The following is a 20,405-nucleotide window of genomic DNA, read 5'->3' on the forward strand; positions in this document are numbered from 1 at the left end:
AAACCAGAGAGCTGTAAATGCCACACTGGGGTGGCTGGACCACATGTGCTATTAACCAGACAGTCTTGTTCCATGTCTGGAGTCTGAGCACATTTTAGGCCCTGGTGGCTGGGCAGCACCCTGTGGGGACCGTTAACCACTTGGCTGAGACCCGTTGGGCAGATACCTCTGAAATCTATGCTGGTTTGAACCCCCCCTGGGGTATTTTGTGCTCTTAGGGACACCATAGTAATTGATGTAATATGCCTAAGATGGACTGAAACTGTCTGATATTGGAATAAATTCAGCCTCACTGGTAATAAAAGATAAGTGCATGAAAACAAGATGTCATTTTACTATAATTTTCCCTGGCCATTTTATTATAATTTTTAGATTGGCCAAGATTAAGAAAGATGACAGCTCTGTGGGCTAGAGGGTGGAGAGACAAGCCCTCTCCTACACTGGTGAGGGGTGTCAGGATTCTGTAGCAACACCTTTGAGTGGGCATAACCTTGGACTCAAACAATTTTCCTTACAGGCAATAACCTACGAAATACTGGGATATACGCACAAAGATCCATGTGCCAGGATATGTGTTGGAGGATTTATATTTGGAGAAAATTAAATGCGCAATGAGAGGTGAGTAGTTAAATATATTTTGGTATATCCATAGAATGAAATTCCAGGCAGTCATAAAATGATGCCGGCTTTTATGTTATGGAAGGATGTTCCAGATATATAATTGAGTAGAAAATATAGGTTACAAAATAATATGTATAGTATGAGCTCATTTTTGTAAAAAAAAAAAAAAAACCCAAACTATCTATATCTAGATGTGAAAAATGCATGGAAATATTAACAATAGTTATCTTTGGGTGATGGGGTTATGGATGAATCCTGTGCTTTCTAACATTTTTAAAAGGGAAAGTGATTACTTGAATAACACAAATGGACCGTCTTTAGAGGCGAGGGACCAGGCTAGTAAGGCCTGCAAGAGGGTGGCATGGCAGCTGAAAGGAGGGTGCTGGGGTTACTGTGGGCCTCGGTGTAGCTTCTGCTCAGACAGGAATTGTCTGTGGGGCTCTGGGCAGGTGGTGCAAGCTCTCTGAACCTTGGTGTCCTCATCTGAAGAAGGGGGTCGGATGATACTTACTTCACAGTTGTGTTGTGAGGATTAAGTGGGATAATTTCTGTAAAGTACTTGGCACATGATAAGCACTCAATAAATCTTAATTATATATAAATATTCTATCAATATTGAATGCTAGCATTATCTACCTCTCTAAACACACACACACACACATTAATCCACATATCTAAAAGAGTGGACTGGTTTTCCTTTCCTTTTTAAAAAAATTTTTAGAAATCGATGTTTATTTTCTGTCAACCTTATTTCCATGTTGTTTAAGAGCCTGTGCAAGAACAGTGTAAGGCCATTCAGTGGTTGGTCCTACCCATTCGGTGGCCTGAGCAGGGGGAGCTGCAGACCAGTCTTCCGTGGCAGGCTGAGCACTCCAGTCTTGGGTAGGGAACTGCTGAATAGGCACAGAGGGCACCTGCACACTGTCAGACCAGTCTGCAACCTCAGGCCAAGTAGCAGTGAACTCAGGAGCTGGAGCAGTGTTCATTCACCCCAAAATTCCTCCTTGGTCAAAGCCTTGTCAGCAGCAGCCTGCTCTTCTTTTTCAATCTCTTCAGGATCGCTGTAGAAGTAGAGATCAGGCATGACCTCCCACCAGTGTTTGCGGGCAATTGTGCCGCTGCATGGGCAGAATTTCCCGGGCCAGCATCCACATCAAGTCCACTGAGTGAGCTTCTTGTTGCATGGGATGGCAATGTCCACATGGTGCAGAGGAGAATCTGTGTGACACAGAGCAATGGTAGGTAGGTTATAACATAAGATGCCTCTGTGAGAGGCTGGTGGCCGGTCCTGCAATCAGTAACCACAAGAACCCGTGGATTCGGGAATGTTGCCTGGATCTGGTTAGTGAAGGTTCCAGGAGTGAAGTGGCCAGCAATAGGAGTGGCTCCAGTGGCAGCAGCACACTTCAGCATGGCCCTCTGGCCAGTGCTACTGGAGGATATGACACTGACATCAGCAGGGTTTTCAATGGCAACAATGGCATGAGCCACCAGCAGAAGCTTCTCCCAGCTCCTCTTTAGATTTATGATGTAGATGCCACCACTTTTCCTCTTACAGATGTGCTGTTCCATTCGGAAGTCAAGGTCAGTGCCACCTAAGTGGGTTCCTGCTGCAAGGAACTTAAGGACATGCTCCTCTTTCATTTGCAGGACATCAAGGGCTGTGGACATTGTGAAAGTTTCCCTTTAAGTTATGACGGGAATCCAGAACCACACTGTATGGACCCCTCTGTCGGTAGCAGGGAAAGCGAGTAGACTTGTTTTCTAAAACTCCCAAGGATGGACTCCTTGGGACAGCAGCACAGGGGACCAATGTCCACTCCAAATTAAGAAAAATCTTCTAGCTTTCCACAGGTAAAAATGGGAGCCCCGTCCCTGGAAGTATTCCAGTAGCTTGTGGGTAAACAGATGGCAGAGGTATGGGAGGTGATATCTGAGAGTCAGATGATTGGGTTGACCTAGCCAGTGGCATCCCCTTCAGTCCCCACATTGAAGCCATTGGCAAAGGGGATGAGAAGCTGGCTCAGGGTCAGGCAACCTGGGGCCTCGCAGCAGCTCTGCCGCTTTCCTAGCAGGTGGGATGCTGGCAGACCTCTCTCCTCTCAGTCCCAGTATTCACAGGGCTAAAATAATTTCTGCTGCACTGTTGTAAGAATTGGAAATAATGCAATCTAGCTCCTACTCTATTAGTGTTTTTGTTATGATAATAGCAGAGCTAGGACTTGAGCAAAATATTCCTCCATTCATTCATCTGTGCCTGCATTCATTCACTAGACAAATATCTATGGAGCAGCGTGCCCAGCTTCTGTAACAGGCAGGGCCCCTGGAAGGCTCCCAAGCCCCACAGACCTGCTGTCGAGGGTCTGCAAAATCCTAATCCCACTGTCAGGCTTTATTGTCGTGTTCTGCACAGGCACCAAAGGGCAGTGCTCAGTGATGATGAAGCTAGGCTCCTTGCCAGAAAGACAGCAGGAAGTTTTGCTGCAACGTGCATGCTTCCTTGAACACAAGGAGGGAAATAAGAAAACCCCCATGGCCAATTTCATGATGGGGGGAGTTATTCCGGCCATGCTAAGATAATGTGCCGGGATAAAGGGCATCTCAGCTCTCCCTGCCTCTTCCCTCCTCCCCCTCCAATTCCCGAGCTGTGAAGGTGGCAGGAGGAAGAGAGCTTGAAACCACGGGGACCCGGCTTGGGAGGGACTGTTCCTTCTGGACTTTCTGCCTCCCTAAGTCTACTTCTATCTCAGCTCCAGCTCAGCTTCAGGTCTCTGTCACAGATGTCCCCAACCTTGGCCCATTTTCCCCATCCAGCAAACACAGTCACACTTTGACCGGGGGCTTACCCCTGCGTTATGACTGTGTGCAGGTGTCAGCTTGGCCTCTGCCACACCCAGGGTCCTGTTCAAATTGGGGTGTGTGGAAAGACAGTAGCAGTGCTGGGGTCCTTAGAACTTTGGTTTCACAGTCTTTTGCCTGTTTTATAATGTGCGGGATAGACTGGAAAAGTGGTATCCACAGCCGGGCACAGTGGCTCTCGCCTGTAATTCTAGCACTTTGGGAGGCTGAGGCAAGTGGAGCACTTGAGGTCAAGAGTTCAAGACCAGCTGGCCAACATGGTGAAACCCCATCTCTACGAAAAATACAAAAATTAGCTAGGCGTGGTGGCAGACACCTGTAATCCTAGCTAGCTACTTGGGAGGCTGAGGCAGGAGAATTGCTTGAACCCAAGAGGCGGAGGTTGCAGTGAGCCGAGATCGTGCCATTGCACTCCAGCCTGGGCTTCAGAGAGAGACTCTGTGTCAAGAAAAAAAAGGTGGTATTCACATGCAATTTATAAATAAATACATATATAATTAATAATTCAATTATTAATTAGGAATAAAAAGGAATGATCATTGCTTCTGAGCTGCTCCTGGTTCATCACACCAGGGGCAGCTCAGGAGCTATGGTCATTTCTTCCTTTTTATTCCTAATTAATAAATAGTATGTTGTTAATTATAATAACAGATGTTATATTTTATAATTATAATTATATTTTATATCTTGTAATAAAATATATTATTATGTGTAATTATGACTATATGGCTGGGTGCAGTGGCTCACACCTGTAATCCCAGCATTTTGGGAGGCTGAGGTGGGGTCACTTTGAGGTCAGGAATTCAAGACCAGCTTGGCCAAGATAGTGAAACCCCATCTCTACTAAAAATACAAAAATTAGCTGGGTGTGGTGGTAGATCCCTGTAATTCCAGCTACTCAGGAGACTGAGGCAGGAGAATTGCTTGAACCCAGGAGGCAGAGGTTGCAGTAAGCCAAGATCGTGCCACTGCACTCCAGCCTGGGAGACAGACTGAGACTCTGTCTCCAAAAAAAAGGAAAAAGTTATGACTATATAATAACATAATAATTGTTATATAATACCATAATAATAAATAATAATGAATACATATTAATAATTGATACATATTAAAGGTGAGTGTTTAGCAGTTTTTAAAGTTAGGAATGCATGATCAAAGAATTCAGAGCCAACCATCAAAGACCAGGAGCAATGGCTATTTATTCCTTATCTCAGGGTTCTCTGAGCAGAGCTTGCTCCTGGCTGGGGTTCTTAAGTGTTTGTGAAATGAATGAATCAAGAAATCAGACTCCTGGTCTTTTGGGAGGCTGGAAGCAACTTGAAGGTTCATATGTGTTGTGTCAACTGAAAAAAAATCACAAATTTATAAATTTAGAAGGGAGACTATTTCTTATAAAGGATTATAGCCTGGAAGGTGGCCATTCTGCCAGAATGGGAAGCATCGCCTCTGGAGGAGGCCGTTAGTAGGCACTTTGAGGGAGGGAAAGATGAGACAGGAATTCATGAATGGGTTGGCCAAGTAGATATATTCAATGGGTTACAGGAGGAGCTATGAATATTCGTGAAAGGGGTTCTGATGTATGCATGAACAAATGTGTGTTACGTGTGGCCTGTGTTCTCTTTGGGAAGGAGACATTGTTTAAATGCATTCTAGTTAGGCTCTATAGGTCAAAAGGTGAAGCAGGGCCGTGAAGGCACTCAGTGTGCAGCCTCTATAAACTGGCCAGAACCTGTTTATGGCTGTCAGTCTTTTATCAGGAGGAAGTTACTGAAATCAGTTTCTGTCCCATTAAAGCTGAAGATGTGGCTTGTGGAATGGGGGGCAGTTAGTCAGCATAAGGCGTAAGTTGCAATTGTTTAGTGTTGCTGATCTTGAGGTCAGTGCTTGTTTAGATGCTAGAGAAAAAGAGAAACCTTGTGGTCGTTACCTGACAACAGTAGTTTCTTTAAGGATGGGGATGTGTGACTTAACCCTTGTTTGGCATGGCCTTAGATCCTGTTTAAAATTTGGTATCTTATTGCCACAAAGAGTCCATTCTATCAGTCTTATGATCTCTATGTTCACATTAGTGTTGGTCAGTTATTGTGTCTGAGCCACAAAAGGGAAGGGGTTTATAACAGGGTGAGTCTGACCTCCTGTCCCGTGTTGGCCCAGAACTCAGTTTTTATGGTTTCTCTGAGGTTCTCTTGGCCAAGAGGGGGGTCCATTCAGTTGGTTGGGGGGCTTAGGATTTTATTTTTAGTTCTCAGTTGAGATGGAATAATCCACCTTACCTCAATTCAAAAAACAACGATCAGTGGTCATTGTCTGTGGGCTATGTTCCACATCTGAGGATTAGGGGTTCAGAAGCCATGTGTCCCTTCCTTCTAGGAGCTCGTGGTATAGCAGGGACAGGAAGACAATGTACACACATGACTCTAACAGTTAAAAGTCACAGACAAGGGAATGTACTCGAATTCTCTTTTATTTATTTTTAAAATTTATTTATTTTATTAAAAAAAATTTTTTTGAGACAGAGTCTCACTCTGTATGTAGCCCAAGCTGGAGTGCAGTGGTGCCATCTCGGCTCACTGTAACCTCTGCCTCCAGGGCTCAAGCAATTCTCCTGCCTCAGCCTCTCGAGTAACTGGGATTACAGGTGTCCACCATCACGCCTGGCTAATTGTTTGTATTTTAGTAGACACAGGGTTTCACCCTGTTGCCCAGGGTGGTCTCGAACTCCTGAGCTCAGGCGATCCGCCTGCCTTGGCCTCTCAAAGGGCTGAGATGACAGGTGTGAACCACTGCACCTGGGCTAATTCTGTTTTTATATGAAGACTCTGTCTGATCATTAATATTTATTTCTCAACCTTGTATAGTGAAGGTAAGGAACTGGCAAAGCATTTCTGAACCTTTGGTCATTTGAGTGTTCCATTTATAATTTTTGCCCTATTTGCATAAGACTATATGCATTCAAATGATATTTCCCTTTAAACTGACTTTTTACCTAAATAAGTTTAGGTAAAAAGGAAATTATATTATCACCATGGTTGAAAAATCAGTATTGCTTGCTCTAAAGAGAAAGTAAAAGTAAAAATAAACAATAACAAGAGCTAATATCGATTTAACACTGCATCCATGTAATGTTCTAAGCACTCACTTCATGCTCATAACAACCTGCTGAGGCAGGTGCTGTTATTATTCCCACTTTACAGAGGGGAAGGCTGAAGCTCAAAGAAGCAAGGCAACTCTCTGGAGTCACAGAAGTGATAAACTGAGGAGCTGGAATTCCAGAGTCCAAGCTGGTGACGAGCACGGTGAACTCCTCTTCTCTGGCCACCACCCTACTCTACAACAAAGTCTACAAATTATGGCCACGGCCAGATCCAGCTGGCCACCTGTTTCTGTGCTGTTCCCAAGGTAAGAAAGATGTTTTCATTTTTAAACGGTTGGGAAAAAAATCAAAGGAAGAATAATATTTCATGATATGTGAAGAATACTTCGAATTTCAGTACCCATAAATAAAGGTATTGCAACACAACCACACTTATACTTTATGACTTTTTGTCTATAAACTTTATGATTTTTATCTATGGCTGCCTTTGCCTTTAATTGTGACAGAGACCACGTGGCATACAGAGTCTGAAATAGTCTCTCTCTGGCCCTTTGCAGGAAGTATTTGCTGACTCCTGATCTATAAGGAAAATTCTAGCGGGGCAGTGTGGCCACTGACCTAAGGCCTATTGTTTCAAAAGGAAGTGTTAAAGAACTAGTAACACCAAACAGAGACTCCTTCATTGATGTAATGGGAAAGATGAATTGAAAAGGGAATATCTTTCTCGATAGGTGGATTTAAAGATTTTGTTACTAATTGCTGGGCTCTTGTAGTCTTAGAAACATCTCATGGTGGGCTGGGCGTGGTGGCTCGTGCCTATAATCCCAGCACTTTAGGAGGCTGAGGCTGGAGGATCACTTGAGCCCAGGAGCTCGATACCAGCCTGGGCGATACAGCGAGAACTTGTCTCTACTAAAAACTGAAAAGTTAGCTGAGCATGGTGGTGTGTGCCTATAATCTCGGCTACTCGGGAGGCTGAGGCAAGATGATCACTTGAGGACAGGAGGTCAAGGCTGCAGTAAGTTATGATTGCACCACCACCACTGCACTCCAGCCTCGGCAACAGAGCAAAATATTGTTTCTTTGGGGTTTTTTTTTTTTGAGACACAGTCTCGCTCTGTTGCCAGGCTGGAGTGCAGTGGCGCCATCTCGGCTCACTGCAACCTCCGACTCCCTGGTTCTAGCAATTCTCATGCCTCAGCCTCCTGAGTAGCTGGGATTACAGGCACGTGCCACTACGCCCGGCTAATTTTTGTATTTTTAGTAGAGACGGGGTTTCACCATGTTGGCCAGGTTGGTCTCGATCTCCTGACCTTGTGATCCGCCCACCTCGGCCTCCCAAAGTGCTGGGATTACAGGCGTGAGCCACCGTACCTGGCCGTGTTTTATAAAAAAAACAAAAAAACAAAAAAAATCTTATGGTTCTTGTTTTATGGAACCTTAGTTGCTCTAGGTAACCTCTAAAAACTGTTTCAGCTCAAACTGTCTATATTTCTGAGAGCTGGGTCATTATTTCTTCCAGCACAGTAAGATACTGTGAATGAAGTAGTTCAAGGGCCTGGCTAAAACCTTCTCCATCCTGCCTAGTGCTAAAGGGTCTATTTTCTTTCCTGGCTTCATTTAAACTGTGAGTTTCAGATTTTACTCTTCAATGTGGCCAGGAAATAGCGCCTTTGGTGCAACAAGTTGAATCTGCCCAGCTGTGGCATGTATTGAAATGCATCTTCATTACTGAAAATCTAATTTTGTTTCTCAAAATCTTCGCTGGAAATATTGAACTGGAGCAGAGAATTAAATTAGCTCAAATTCAAATGTGGTTTGCTGTCATTCGAGCAAAATGGGTCTCTCTCCTGAATTTCTACAACTTCCTGTCCATTATTTTGGTGGACTTGCCTGAGGAAAGTGGTAATTTGCTGAAATCAAAACATAATAAAAATGGCCCCCATTTTCTAGGATCTTAAGCAGGTGGAACTGACTTTATTCAAATCCCAGAGGAAAGATGAGACACAGACTTCCGTTCTCTGAGCTGGCCACTGTGTTGGACAGGGGACACTATCAGGAGTTATACTGTTTTCTTACAACAGTTTTTTTTTTCCTTTATTGTTTTCTTTCCTCTTCCTCCTTTCTTTTTCTTCTTTCTTCTGCTTCTTCTCCAAGGAAGTGTCTGGCCGGGCGCAGTGGCTCACGCCTGTAATCCCAGCACTTTGGGAGGCTGAGGCAGGCGGATCACGAGGTCAGGAGATTGAGACCATCCTGGCTAACATGGTGAAACCCCGTCTCTACTAAAAATACAAAAATTAGCCGGGCGTGGTGCTGGGCGCCTGTAGTCCCAGCTATTTGGGAGGCTGAAGCAGAAGAATGGCGTGAACCTGGGAGGCGGAGCTTGCAGTGAGCCGAGATTGTGCCACTGCACTCCAGCCTGGGCAACAGAGCCAGACTCTGTCTCAAAAAAAAAAAAAAAAAAAAAAAAAAAAAGCTTCTGGCTCTGTCACTCAGGCTAGCTGGAGTGCAGTGGCATGACCACAGCTCACTGCAGCTGTGATCCTCCTGCTTCAGCCTCCCAAGTAGCTGGGACCACAGGCACACATTGCCATGCCCAGCTAATTGTTAATTTTTTGTAGAGACAGGATCTCACCACATTGCCCAGGTTTGTCCTGAACTTCTGGGCTCAAGCAATCTTCCTGCCTTGGCCTCCCGAAGTTCTGGGATTTTGAATGTGAGCCACTGTACCTGTCCTCCTCCTTGGCTTTTAAACAAGCACAAATCGAACTTAACATCTGTGCTGCCTGTTTCTCCTCACATGTCCCCCAAGGCCCTGAAAAGTTGGCCTGCCCATCTCTCTAGCCACAGAAAAGTTTAGCAACTTGCTTAAGGTCACTCAGTAGGACATGTGAGAAGCTGAAATTTGAATACAGGTCTAGCTGACTCCTGAGCCTGGGCTCTGGGGACGTTAGAGCCCCTGGATCACTAATGTGAGCATGGACAGGGCAGGGCTTGCATGCTCACAGGCGTTTGCAGTAGGTGACCTTATCCTCGCAGAGGAGATGACCAGGGGACAGGATGAGGCACTGATGGCATCTGCTGCAGGGGCTGTGTTTCCCCTCCTTCTAACCTTCCAGGGGCTCCCTATCACCTTCTGGGCAAAGTCTGAACTTCTGAGCGTGGACTTTCCTTCAGAAAGTCTTCCTCTCTACTCTCTGCAGGGGTTTGTACCTTTTTTTGTTTTTTTTGTTTTTTTGTTTGAGATGGAGTCTCACTCTGTTACCCAGGCTGGAGTGCAGAGGCGTGATCTCAGCTCACTGCAATCTCCGCCTCCCTGGTTCAAGCAATTCTCCTGCCTCAGCCTCCTGAGCAGCTGGGATTACAGGCCCATGCCACCACCCCCGGCTAATTTTTGTATTGTTAGTGGAGACGGGGTTTCACCATGTTGGCCAGGCTGGTCTCAAATTCCTGACCTCAGATGATCTGCCTGCCTGGGCCTCCCAAAGTGCTGGGATTACAGGCATGAGCCATGTTTTCTTAAAGGGCCTGAAAGAAATTTTCACCTTAGCTGGCCACCTACAGTTTCTGTTGCAACTTACCCAACGATTCAGCTCTACCCTTGCAGCAGGAAAGCAGCCCGAGGCAATATGTTAATGGAATGAATATGGCAGTGCTCTAAAAAATGTATTTACGAAAAAACGAGCATTGGCCGGATTTGGCTCAGAGCCTAGAGTTTGCTGATTCTTTTATGGTAGATGGGAATTGGACAGGTAAGTAGGAATGGGAGTATTATGAGGATGTTGCTAATAATAATTATAAATAATTATCATCAAACAAAAATAACTTAAAAATGCCCTGGGGAATAGGGAGAGCCCACCTGATCTCTAATTACACAACACACGCAGACGAGATCCAAATTCATTTCCTGAGTATTGTGTTTTCTCTCCAAAAATCTCAAAGCAGCATTTGTACTAGACAAAATTTAATTTGAACCACAAAGAGATCTATGCTTATACAACTAACTGCCTGGTTTAGCCCACGGTTAATTGAAATCATTGGAGAATTGTTTGAAAGTGGATTTTGTTCTCCTCCAATCTGGGGCCCAGACCCTATTCTTGTCATTGTAATCAAGTCCTATAGTTCTATTGCTTCGGAGAGCATCTGTCAGTAACTGAGTGGATATTTAATTCCATTTGCCATTTGGGGTAATTTTCCTGAGAGCTGAGATCAGCCATTCTATCACCAAGGGTAATTGTCTTTAATTAAAGGTCTCAGTAAAAATAGGTTAGCCTGCCATCCAGAAAACCTCTTTGCTTTTCTTTATTGAAAGTATCCCAAATGTGAATAGAAATTTTTGGTTTTTTCCTTGCCTTTAGTACCTGCTTCAAAATAATACTCTCCTTTCTAGAGCAGATTTTGGAATGGGATAGATCCAGGTTTAAATTCAAATTTAGTTATTTACCTATTATTTGGGTGACTTGAGGACAATCCGTTTTAACCTCTCAAAGTTTTAGGTTCCTTACCCACAAAATGGGAATGCTGGTGCCCAACTCCTTCTCACTTACTCCATCTCCCCACCTCCATAATAAAGATAATCACAAACATTTACAGAATGCGCCTATGTGGCAGGCACCTTGGAGAAAATGTTAGAGTTATCATTTTGTTCAATTACCACACAACACTACAAGGATGAGATTATTATTATCTCCATTTTAAAGATGGGAAAACTGAGACACGGAAAGGCAAACGACCCCATTAAAGTCACACGGCGAGTGAATGTCAAAGCCAGGACCTGCAGAGGCTATGATGGGGGAGAGCACTTGGAGGAGATGGGAAGGAATCGTTGCAGGGACAGGTCTCACCCTCACTAGTGCTCACTCCATTACTTGCCGAATACATTGGGAGAAACACGCCCCTTCTCTTGACCCGGCTCTTTTCCACAAGGTGAGCTTCTGGCTCCTCAGCCAATTGATATTTCTCTGTTTTGTTCACTTCCATGTGGCCGACATGGTGAGACTGGGCCTGTGTGTGCCTCATGCTTGGGAGGTGCCTCCTAAACCTTGGAAGTCCCTACAGGATAAAGGGAGGGCTCAGACAGAAGGAAAATAGGGCATGGGCTGCTCTAGACTTTATGGGAAAAGCAAAGGTGTTCTCAAGGGTCCCATGGCATATCAGTTAGGATATGTTTAGCTGCAAGTTACAATGTAATGAACTAACAGTGACCTAAGCAATCAGTAAAGGAGTTTGGAGGTGGGTTACTCCAGGGTTGGCTTGGTGGCTTCACTGTGTCACCAAGTACCAAGGCTCTTTCTGTCCCTCGGGCCCACCCTGCTGAATCTGTTGACTTTTCATCCTTAGGTTTGTGCCTTGGTCACAGAATGGCTGCCACAGCTCCGAGCATCCCATCCTTAAACAACCTCATTCAAGGCAGAATATAGGAGAAGGTCTCCTCCCTATTGCTACTTTTATCAGGGAGTGAAAACCTTCCAAGGAACAAAAACCTCACCACATCTCCTCTTAATGTCTCCTTGTTCAGAACAGGGCCATAAATCTTAAACCAATCAAACCAAGCTAAGGGGAGTAAAATGACTATGCTGGGGACCATCTAGTGTCATTCTTTTGGGTTGGGTTGGGGAGGGGCTCACCTTCCCTGTACATGATGGGCCCAGGACAAAATTGAGGCCCTGGAATCTTAAGCAAGAAGAGGAGGGACCACATGTTGGGTGGGTAGGAACCACCTCTGCCACCAAGAGGGCCATGGTGATAAGCAGATTAGAAGCAGATCAGTCAATTTCCTCCTCTTGCATGGACCTAAAATAAGATGCCCTGACTCCCTGGATTAGACCCCACCCAGGGAAAGAGACTGAAGTCCCAACTTATAGCTGAGTCCTCTAGGCTACATATACTTCAGCTGACTGTGCCTCAGTTTCTCACCTGTAAAACTGGGATGACATAGTACCTGCCTCATAGAGTTGCTGCAAGGATTAAATAAGTTAACCCACTTACAATGCTTAGAGCTGTGCTTAGCAGGAGATGCATACAGTATGAATATTGTCCACTATGTTTATCGGGGCCAGGTTGGTATCCAAGATAACTGACCGTCTCAGTTCATCTGGGACCAAGAGGGCTCCCAGGACATGAGACTTTCAGTGTTAAGGCCAGAACCACCTGGGGCCAACCCAAGATGAGTTGGTTACTCCATGGGAAACACACATGAGCAAAGCAGGGGTAGGGATTGAGGCAAACTGGGGAGCCTGTGCCCCGGTCATTTGGTTCCATCTGGTTGTTGCCATATTGTCGGCCCAGTGTGTTCAGATCTGATTTTTCCAGGAGAAGCCTGACAGCTGGATTTTTAGGTTAAATCTCTGAATTTTTACATATTTTTAACATTAAAAAGCAAAACAACAAAACACTGCGTGATCCAAACAAAACACTTTTGCCGACCAGTGTGGGCCCTCGGGCTGCCATTTTACAACTTTTTCCTCACTCTTCTCAGCCCCTCTCACTTACATAATGGATGGGATGTTTCTTGGTTTGGATACATACATTATTTCCTGCCTTCCCAGAGTGGCTCCCTAATTCAATCTTATTTGTTTCTGCAGGAAGTACGGGACGGAAATTAAAGAAGAAAATGGTTCCACAGGTTTGGTGGCTACAAAAAGATTTCCTCGATAAACACTGCCCGCAGTCACTCATTTGTGAAAGCTGCATGATGTGAAATTAAACTCGGGCAGAGGTGCTGTGGGTGATGATGTCTTGGTGGCTTGGGGAAATGAAAGCCATTCATCTCAGGCAAATGTGACAGGCAGGACCATTGGCTTTCCGTCACCTATGGGCTGCCTTCTCATGGCAGTGGCCTATGCAGGCCTTACGTTTTTGCAGCAAATTTGTAATGAACCAATCAGTGGCCTTCATGTCAGGCAACCTAGGAAGGTTTTGGAAGTGGGACTATTTGCCCCACTGTTGGTGAGTATTAGATATCCCTTTAGGAAGGTTCAAGAGCCCATGCTGGCCAGGCGCGGTGGCTCATGCCCGTAATCCCAGCACTTTGGGAGGTCGAGGTGGGCAGATCACTTGAGGTTAGGAATTCAAGACCAGCCTGGACAACATAGCAAGACCCCATCTCTACTAAAAATACAAAAATTAGCTGGATATGGGGGTGGGCGTCTGTAGTCCCAGCTACGTGGGAGGTTGAGGCAGGAGAATCTCTTGAACCGGGGAGGTGGAGGTTCCAGTAGAGCCAAGATTGCACCACTGCATGCCAGCCTGGCAGCAGAGTGAGACTGTGTCTCACAACACACACACACACACACACACACACACACACACACACACACACAGAGAGAGAGAGAGAAAGAGAGAGAGAGAGAGAGAGAGAGAGAGAGAGAAACAGAGCCCATAGAAAACGTCTTGTGAATGCTTAAACTCACCTGGCTCCTTTTACAAACTTCTTTCCACTTCTCTTGAGTCCCATGTGAAAGTTTTCACTGCCCCCACCGGCTCCTCACCTTCTCCTTCAGAGTCTCACATGCATCTCTTTCAGTCTCAAGAGGTGCTAGAAAAAATGCTGGATTCCTTAAAGGAGTGTTTATGTTGGAAACCAGCATCACTAGGAAATGGCTGGTCCTGACCCCAAGCAACTTATCTCTGGCGGAGGTCGGAGAGGCTGGTACCCGTCTGCTCCCGACTGACCCTCATTCCTTCCTGGTTGGGTGGTAGGAACTAACAGGCCAGGCCCCGTGGTCTGGGTTTCTGGCTTCCTAGGTTCCCTGAGGTCACATCTTTTGTTCTCATCATCATCTGTCTGTTCCCAGTGAAGGAGAACTGCTTCAGGACACTGTTTCTCAAATTTCACTTCTTTGCACACAACCTTCATGGTTTTTGCTCCAGCTATGTACAATTAAAGCTACTATTAACTTAATATTTTTGTTGACATAAAAGTTTACTTAAACTTATGTCACTAAGGTAAATGGAAAGCCAATATAATGTTCTATAAATAGACTTTACAAGTAAAGAGAAATACAGTGAATCATGTTATTGTCTGCTAGCTGATACTTGGGCCTAAGAAGGCTCTTAACCCGAGAACTGCCCGTCTTTTGTTAAAAAGGAAGATGGACATGTGTTGGAGAAGGGTTAAGGACCTCCTAGCACCATCCTGAGCCTTTCTCCTTGATTTAATTGAATGGACTGAATGAGGATAGAAAAAGAGTTACTTACTCTGGGATTCAATGCTGTTTCAAGCGGTGGCCCCTCTACCATCCAAAGTCACTTGGGGTCACACGCTTTGGGAAACACCATTCCAGTAGATATTGTATCTTCAGGCCCAGCTTGTTCTGGCCTGGAGATCCTCTATAAGGGGTCCCCAAATTGGGCCACTCTTGAACTAGGAATTCCAGGTCTTGGGCAATTATTAGTGCTGGAGCCATTGTTGCTTAGTGCATATTTTCCCAGTAGACATTGGCCTTAGAGTTAAATTAAAACTCCAGGATGGGATCTAGAAATCAGCTCATATCAGTCTTCTCCCAGGGAGTCTTATGAGTGTTAAAGTCTGTGGGACCTTTCATCCCCACCTTAGCTTCTTGTCAGCCCCATGCGGACTTTGAAGGAAGAGGATGGTCTTCCCAACCCCCACAGCATCCTCCATGGACACAGCAAGCAACTCTGCAGGGTGTGCATTCACTTAACACATATTAAGTGTGTGCCAACTGCCAGACATTGTGACAGCTATGGCAGGGCCGGGGGCAGGGGTCCTAGAAAGAGGAGGAGAGCATGGATGCAAAGCCCAACCCAGACTTTGAGGCGATTGTTTTTTAAGGCTGTTTTTAACACTTGAAGGTACATGTCTACCTCCAAAAACTTTTCATAAACAAATGGGAAGGTTTTGCTTTCGGCAATGGCAGCTAACTTGTTTTGGACAAATCTTCCTGCTGAGAACAACTAGAAAACCTGGGCGTAAAAAACAAAATCTGATCAAAGGCTTTGGAAAGCTACCAAAGGCAACCAGGATTAAAGGGGCCAAGATCCCAGAAAGAAAAGAAACCGTTAACGCTGAGTCTGATATTTCAAACCACTTTTCCCCCTAAGGCATTCATTGATTTGAAGGCAGATTTATGGAGCTAGGGCAAAAAATACGGGCATTCAGAGACAGCCACAGAAGGAGGGCCCTGGTAAACACCCTAGGATTGATTTAGGACCCCGGAGAGCTGCTCCTTAGCAGTAAGGGAGAGCTAGAAACAGACCGTCCTTCAGAAGGACTGAAGCTCGGCTCTGAGCCATTAAAATCCATGATTGAATCAGGTTCATCTTTTCCTAACCTAACTGCCTGTTAGAAGCAAAATATATCCTCTTTGGAAAGAGACTGGAAGTTTTTTCCATCCCTCCTCATATTTTACTGCTCTGTATTTTATTCCAGCCACTGTTGCCGCAACTAACTTTGTGCAGGTGTAACTCAACATCACCTGCCTCAGCCTTTGCTATCTCTAACTTCCCATGTCAGGGCTACTCTGACGCCTCTGTCCATGGGAATCTACCTTTCCATCACGCACATGCATCCTGGAAGTGAAATGGAATTAACCACCCATAAGCAACCCTTGACCAATGGGGAATGTGAGCTGGGGAATAAATGCTTCTTTCTTCCATTCTTTAGGCACGACATTTTGAGACGCAATTAGATTTTTGTTGTTGTTGTTTACGAGGTCTTAGCTTGGATCAACCCCCAGTTACCCCCAGTAATGACCGATTCAAGAGCGTACTCATGAATTGGCTTTCTCTCTTTCCCTGTCACATTCTTCTCAGAATCCCACTCCTGTGTGCTTGGATTACTAACAAAATTAACCTGCACACAAATCAAGGTCTCAGGTTCTCCTTTCTGGAGGAATCCAGGCTAAGACTAATACAATATAGGGGGTTAAAATATTCTACACTTTTAATCTACAAGGTCTAGCACACAATTACAAAAATGCTGGGAAGACAAAAAGACAAGATTAGAACAAAAACCAAGAAAAAATACAGTCAACAGAAATAGAACTACAGGGAATTCAGATATTGGCATTATTTGACAGGGACTTTAAAATAATAATTATTAAAACACTCAAAGCACTAGGTGACAGGATGAGGAATTTTGGCAGAGAATAACAAACTGTAGGAGAGAATCAAATAAAATTTCTACTGAGAAACGCATGAAAATGAGAGCTCAGTGGATGTGTTTTTGATAGTAGATTAGATGCAGCTGAAAAGAAAATTAGTAATCTGAAAAATAAATCAGAAGAACATATGTAAATGAAGCAAAGAAAGATAAAAGGTGGAAAATGAAAGAACATGAGACACATAATAAGATGCAACAGTCTAAAACATGGAATTGGAATCACAGAGGAGAGAGAGAATATGGAAGAAATACGATTAAAGATATTTGATGAGAATTATTCAAAAATGGTAAAAGATATTCATCCATATATTAAAGAAGCTATAAGAACCTTATGCAGTAAATACAAAGAAAATCATCCCTAGTCATATCATAGTCAAACTGCTTAAAGCTAAAGACAAAGAGAAAACCTTATAAAGCATCCAGAAAGAAGATAAGTTACTTTCAAAGAAACAAAGATAACAGCTAAAAATAATGGAAGCCAAAAGGCAATAAAATGATAGCTTCAAAGTGCAGGAAAAAAAAACTATCAACCTAGATTCTCTATCCAGAATACTACTTTTAAAAATTAAGGAAAAATGGAGACATTCTTTGACAAAAGCCAAGAGAATTTCTCACCAGAAGATTAATGCTAAAGAAAATAATAAGTAGTATTCTCCAGGTAGAAGAAAAGTGATCCTTCATGGCAATTTAGGAATTCAGGATGAAATAAAGAACAATGTAGAGGATAAATAATAAATGGATAGATCTAAATGAACACTGATTGCATAAATTAATATGTTTATCTTTTTATATGATAGGGTTTGTAATGATAATAGGTTTATTGTGGTAACATGTTTATAATTATTACATTAAGATAATATACAGTTGACTCTTAAACAACACTGGGGTTAGTGGTGGTGACCTGCTGCTGCACAGTTAAAAATCCATGTATAACTTTTTATTGATTTATTTTTAATTAAAATTTTTTAAATTTAAGAGATAGGTTTTGCTATGTTGCCCAGGCTGGTCTCAAACTCATGGGCTCAAGTGATCAACCCACCTCAGCCTCCAAAACTGCTAGGATTACAGGTATGAGCTACTGCACCTGGCCAAAAATCCATGTATAACTTTTGACTCCTCAAAAACTTAACTACTAATAGCCTATTGCTGATCAGAAGCCTTACTGAAAACACAAATAGTTAGTTAACACATATTTTGTAAGTTACATGGATTGTATGCCATATTCTTATAATAAAGTAAGCTAGGGAACCTGCACATTGTGCACATGTACCCTAAAACTTAAAGTATAATAATAATAAAATTAAAAAAAAATCATAAGGAAGAGAAAATATATTTACTATTTGTTAAGTGGTGTGTGGATCATCATAAAGGTCTTCATCCTTGCCGTCTTCATACTGAGTAGGCTGAGGAGCAAGAGGAAGAGGAGGGGTTGGTCTTGGCTGTCTCAGTGGTGGCAGCAGTGAAAGGAAATCTATGTGTAAGTAGACCTATGCAGTTCAAACCCACGTTGTTCAAGGGTCAACTATACATAGAATTGAAACACATGACAAAAAAACATTTAAATTAGGAGGTAGTAAGTGGAGTTAAAGTGTTCCAAGGACCTTTTGTTTTCTGACAAATGGTAAAAGCACACACACACGCACATATATATGCATATGTGCGTGTGTGTGTGTGTGTGTATATATATAAATATGTGTGTGTGTAGATGGAAACTTAGGGATTCAGAATGAAATAAATGTGTGTAGGGGTGTGTGTGTGTATGTGTGTGTGTGTGTGTGTGTGTGTGTGTATACTATTTTTTGAGATAGGGTCTTGCTCTGTTGACCAGGCTGGAGTGCAGTGGCACAAATATGGCTCGCTGCAGCCTCGGCCTCTTGGGCTCAAGCAGTGCTTCTTCCAACTCAGCCTCCTAAGTAGCTGGGACCACAGATGCATGCCACCACATCCAGCAAATTTTAAAATTTTTTCGTAGAGACAGGATCTCACATGTTGCCCAGGCTAGATTTATTTTTTCTGGTACATCAGGGATGTATGTTGCAATCTCTAGGTAAATCCATAAGACAGTAAAAGAATGTATAAATAATAAGATAATTGAGAGTGTTATGTAATAATACATATTGAATATTTTCAAAAAGAAAATAATGAAGATGGGAAAAAGGGAGCCTATACTAGATGATGCAAAAGAAAGGTAACAAGATGATAATATATTTAAAATCAAATGAATTACATATTTTAATTAAGAGATGAAGATTATTAGACTGTTTAGAAAAACAAAGTCAACAATGTGCTGCTTACAAGGGACTATCATAAACAGGAGGATAGATTGAAAATAAATGGATAGAAAAAGATAGATGAAAAGAAAGCTGAAATAGCTTTGCTAATATCAGACAAAGTATAATTTCAGGCAAAATATTACTAGAGGTAAAGAGGGATATTTCTTTTTTAATTTTTTTTTGAGATGGAATTTTGTTCTTGTTGCCCAGCCTAGAGTGCAATGGCGTGATCTCAGCTCGCCGCAACCTCTGCCTCCCAGGTTCAAGGGATTCTCCTGCCTCAGCCTCCTGAGTAGCTGGATTACAGGTATGTGCCACCACACCCAGCTAATTTTTTGTATTTTTAGTAGAGACGGGGTTTCTCCATGTTGGCCAGGCTGGTCTCGAACTCCCAACCTCAGGTGATCTGCCCACCTAGGCCTCCCAAAGGCCTGGGATTACAGGCATGAGCCACAGTGCCTGGTAAAAGAGATATTTCATAATGATAAAAAGTGTAATTCATAAGGAAGATTTGGAAATTTAAAATTCATTTATATCAAATAATGTAATCTCAAAGTCAACAAAACTAAAAGAAAATAGATAAGCCCACAATCACATTAAGGGATTTTAATATGATCCAATGAAATAAAAAGGTATAGGTTTACAATATTTGATCAACATGATTAATAAGTTGGCCTAATTGACATACCTACAACATTGCACCCAACAACTACAGAATATACATTATTTTCAAGAGCTTATGGAACATTTAACAAAGCAGACCATATGTTAGGCCATAAGGCAAGTCTCAACAAATTTCAAAGAACTGAAATCACACAGAATATGTTATCTGGCTATAGTAGATTTAAGCGAGAAATTAATCCAAAGATAACTAGAAAATTTCCCATGTGTTTGGAAAATAAACCATACATTTTTAAATAACTGATGAGTCAAAGAAGAAATTACAGTGGAAACTAGAAAATATTTTCAACCAAATGATAATGAAAAGATTACCTATAAAAACTTGTCGGAATTTTTACTCTGATCAAGATGAAGTACAGGGGCTGGATTTACCCTTCTGCTTTAAGCTACTAAAAAGTAGACAGACAAATGAAACAACATATATGATCACATATAATGGTGATTATATGAATAATTAAATTTCTATAACAGAAACAAGTGCACCAAAATGAGAACTCAGTGGATAGGTTTGATAGCCGCTTAGATGCAGCTGAAGAGAAAATTATTGTCCTGTATATAGGGGCATAAGGTTATTTTTGGGAAGTGACAGAGCTCTTCTCTGTCTTCACCATGGTGGTAGTTACACAACTGTATACATCTGTCAAAACTTGGAGCTGAACACTAAAAAGTGGAATTATTTTATGTAGATTATACCTTCATAAAAAATGGGAAAAAGGCCGGGTGCGGTGGCTCATGTCTGTAATCCCAGCAC

At 43.0% G+C, this 20,405-nt stretch overlaps 1 long non-coding RNA gene across 1 annotated transcript; it reads left to right on the plus strand.

The window, feature by feature from the left end:
• Nucleotides 1-535: 535 nt before the first annotated feature.
• LOC107969920 (uncharacterized) lies at nucleotides 536-13,873 on the plus strand. Its single transcript, XR_001712085.3, has 3 exons — nucleotides 536-618; nucleotides 6,649-6,879; nucleotides 13,159-13,873. It is a non-coding gene; the product is annotated as an uncharacterized LOC107969920 (long non-coding RNA).
• Nucleotides 13,874-20,405: the final 6,532 nt, after the last annotated feature.

This window comes from Pan troglodytes, chromosome 21 (assembly GCF_028858775.2).
Source record: "Pan troglodytes isolate AG18354 chromosome 21, NHGRI_mPanTro3-v2.0_pri, whole genome shotgun sequence".
Lineage (NCBI taxonomy): Eukaryota > Metazoa > Chordata > Mammalia > Primates > Hominidae > Pan > Pan troglodytes.